Here is a 4,659-nt window from a genome sequence, read left to right as displayed (position 1 = left end):
TTTATAATTAAACCACATCAAGCTATGAATGAATTTGCGCATGCGCTGAAGTAGCAGAAATATGCCGGCAAGTTGAAATGAACATTTTGCATTTCAGCCATATTTATGAACGCGCTATTCATCCATCCAACCAAATATTTTACTCGTTTTAAAGCATCCTTGCTGTATGGTTACTATTTCCTGTTGATTTCAGTGCTATATGACCAGTAGCTTATGAGTTTATCGGTTAAATATTTACACGCACACGTACATACATCCACTGTTCTATATATCTAGAAAAATAATCTAATTGCGGTAATTAGTGTGAAAACAACCTGAGCAATTCTTATTTCACTAGAAAGGAATTAATGCAGGATACACTCGTCTAACTGAAACCACTATTAATAATTTCCCCCACTTTTTATCTGTGTCTAAATCTAAACGTAGATTCCATGAACAAAGTTTCTTTCTAAGAACTGCACGCCTGTGGAACTGTCTTTCGCTTGCCTGCTTTCCAGCTGATTATTATTATTATTATTATTATTATTATTATTATTATTATTATTATTATTATTTGATTGTTGTTATTATTATTATTATTTGATTGTTGTTATTATTATTATTATCTGATTGTCTTCAAGTCCAATGTAAACAAATTCTTGATGAGCCGTTCCACTTAAGTAAACCAATTTACCGAATTTCCATTACTAACGATTACTATATTGTTCAATTGACTACTGTACACTTTTTAACTCTTATCCTCCTCGAGTGGCATCTGGGCCTTAAGAGGTGTTGATTTCTATGTAAAAAAAAGAAAAGAAAACAGGATGCATTCTCTAAAATTAAATTTACTTCTTTAGAAAAAATGCATGCACGCGATTGTCGAAAATAAGTAATCTTTGTTTATTTACTCCCATCCCTAAACCCCGTTACCATTTTGTTATTTTAATTTTTTTAGTTTCTACAATTGAAAATGAATCCAGGTGTTGACTTTGTGGTTCATGTGTGTTCGATGAAAAATCTCAGGTGATTATTGTATGGACGGATGTACACCGTCCGGCGAAAATACGGAAAAAAGATTATTCTTCGCAAGTGTTCACACCAATAATATCAAATAAGGTCTGAATTGGTAAAGTTAAGAAAAATAAACGGAAATAAGAAACAATAAATCAAAGTAAAGAAAAAATGTATAAATCCGTGTGAGAAGTAGAAGCCCATATGTAAAACAGGTTAATTTTTTATAGTTCCCGTAAAGGCATTAAACAGATTTGTCCCCTATGTTCTTAACTTTCTAGCTTATGTGTGACAGAACATTATATATATACTCTCTCTCTCTCTCTCTCTCTCTCTCTCTCTATATATATATATATATATATATATATATATATATATATATATATATAGTGTGTGTGCGTATATATATATATATATATATGTATATATATATATATATATATAAGTATATATATATATATAGTGCGTGTATGGACATCTATGTATATATATGTGTATATATATATGTGTGTGTATATTAATAAGTATATATATATATTAATATATATATATATATATATATATATATATATATATATATACGTATATATATATATATATATATATATATATATACGTATATATATATATATATATATATATATATACGTATTTAAGTTATTAAGACTGCTCACTAAAAAAAAGCAAAATATAATATTTTCATTTATGGAGACATATATTACGTAGTCGCTACACTGAACATGCTAATATTTCAAACAATTGGTCGGTAATAACCAAAAGTCCTCGTCAGGCGACGTAATAAAGTCTGTGTGCCATTGTAAAGTATTTGAAAACTAGACGCGTTTAGTGGTATACGGACTTTATTACATCGCCTGAGGAAGACTTTTGGTTATTACCGAACAACTGTCTGAAATATTAGCATGTTCAGTGTAGAGCGACTATGTAATATTTGTCTTTATACATAAATATATTATATATATATATAGTTTCAAATATACATATATATATATATACATCTTTATATATATATATATATGTATGTATGTATATATATATATATATATATATATATATATATGAAATAGAAGACGTTTACTTTACCGTTAAATGAACATAACTTTTGCACACACACACACATATATATATATGTGTGTGTGTGTGTGTGTATATATATAATTTGTAATTTATTCTATTTGTTTTCATCAGTAATTTTTTCTTGCTTCTTAATTGCTCTATTCAGTATATTGAGTTATTATGTTTATATGTTCTAGTATAAAGATAATGTCTATGTTTATAATTTTAATTATATATACATACATCTGTGCTTATAATTTTAATTATACACACACACACACACACACATATATATATAGTCTGTTTATTATACAAACATTATTAGTTACATATGTGCATATATGTTTCAGTGCATATGTGCATATATGTTTATATATATGTTTCAGTTACATATGTGCATATATGTTTATATATATATATATATATATATATAAACACATACATATATATATATGTATATATATTTCATATATATGTGTTTGTGTATATATTTCATTTCTATATATGTGTATATATATATATATATTTATATATAGATGTGTGTATATATTTTATATATATGTGTGTGTATACGTGTCTGTGTATATATATTTATACATATATATATATGTGTGTGTATATGTGTGTATATATATAATTTATATATATATATATCTATGTATATATAAGCATATATATATATATATATATATATATATATATATATATATATATATATATATATATATCTGTTGAAATATTATTATTCACTGATATTTGCCTTTTTAAATATACGGATCCTTTTTTAAGAAGTTCAATGTAATTACAGAACATATAATGAATAAATCTATATTCCAAATTTCATGATGTTGATCATCTTACGATTTATTCATTTAATTCAGTTTTATGTACACTTATTGAGAGTATCTGTTTCGTAGCACAAAATCATTCGCGTAATTATTATATCAATCAGTGAATCTATTTTGCCCTTCACTCATCGGAACGAAATAGCAACAATCAATCCACCAAATGGAAAGAAAATGCTTTTGGACATGATTTAAAAATCCGGACATTGGAAAAGAAGTTGCAAATGACTTTAGAGTTTGCTTACATTACACCATTTTGACTTTATTATTATTATTATTATTATTATTATTACTATTAATATTTTTATTATTACTATTATTACTACTATTAATATTATTATTATTGTAATCACTAGTAATATTATTATTATAATTACTATTATTATTATTATTATTATTATTATTATTTCTTCTTGGCCTTCGGGACAAGATCAAAGTGTGGTATCTGTTCTTCAGATGCTGCACTTCTATTTCTTGTTCTCTTTCGGTGGAGGAGAAATCCTTCACGACTGAGACCATTTTTATTTTTGTACCTTTTCTCCACGTTAAAAAACGACCCTGGTGTCTAACTCTGTCCCGTGGGGAGGCATAGTAAATAGGTACTATTATTATTATTATTATTATTATTATTATTATTATTATTATTATTATTATTATTATTATTATTATTATTATCAATAATAATAATAATAATAATAATAATAATAGTTGTCGGGTTGTTTGTGAAATTCTAAGGCCTGTTGCTTCTATATTAACTGGAATAATAGAGATTTTCTTAAGATTCCAGTTTCCTTTCACGCTATACACAAGATCATCTGATTATATGAGATATATGATGAAAAGCATACGCATAATTTTGCATTTTCTTTGTTTATTTTTCCACACACACACACACACACACACACACACACACACACATATATATATATATATATATATATATATATATATATATATATATATATATATATTTGGTAAGGTGATTGATAATTTATAATTGAAAATTAAAAAATTAAAAATTAAAAATCCGTTTCATAAGAAGGAGAACAAAAAAGCCAATAAATTGTACGATCGTTTTGGAAACGATGTTTTTTTTTTATTATGACAGACATTGAGTCAAGGGCAATAATTTTATCATATAGTTTTTTATGAAAACAAAGTCTCCTCATCAGCAAAATATTGGGTGTTTTTTGTTTGTTTTGTTTTTTTTTTAAATAAAAGACACCATAAATAAACCTGTCATTTTAAGTAGTGCAGATGAATCTTAAAATGGTTCATCCTTTGAAAACGTAATAATCCTAAACGCTCTTTATTATGGTGTGAAGTATTAAGAATAAAAATATAACATGACTAATAAAATTACATTCCGGAGGATCTGTATTTTATCTTGGCATAGGGTTTTGTTTAGGATTGTAGCCCAAACAGGTAAATTATACATGCTCTATTAATGTAGCAAAGATCTAAATAATAAAATAGATTCTACATGGATTATAATTCCAGTTAAATCAATAACATCTTCGGACCGGGATCATAGTGCGGTATCTGTTCTGGTGGTGCAGTGGTTTGGTGCACTTGACTTTTTCTGTCCTCGATCGGTAGTGGATGGATCTTTCCTGACTGAGACAATTTTTATGTTTGTTCCTATCCAGAGTGCCTTTTGAAGGGATTGGGCTGGATTTTACCCACATTAAAAATCGACATTGTGTCTAACTCTGCCCTCGTGGGGAGGCAAGTAAACAGGAATATC

This window comes from Euprymna scolopes, chromosome 32 (assembly GCF_053919585.1).
Source record: "Euprymna scolopes isolate OS-2025 chromosome 32, ASM5391958v1, whole genome shotgun sequence".
Taxonomy (NCBI): Eukaryota; Metazoa; Mollusca; class Cephalopoda; order Sepiida; family Sepiolidae; genus Euprymna; species Euprymna scolopes.
The sequence above is the reverse complement of the archived record's forward strand: the minus strand, read 5'-3'. Positions refer to the sequence as shown.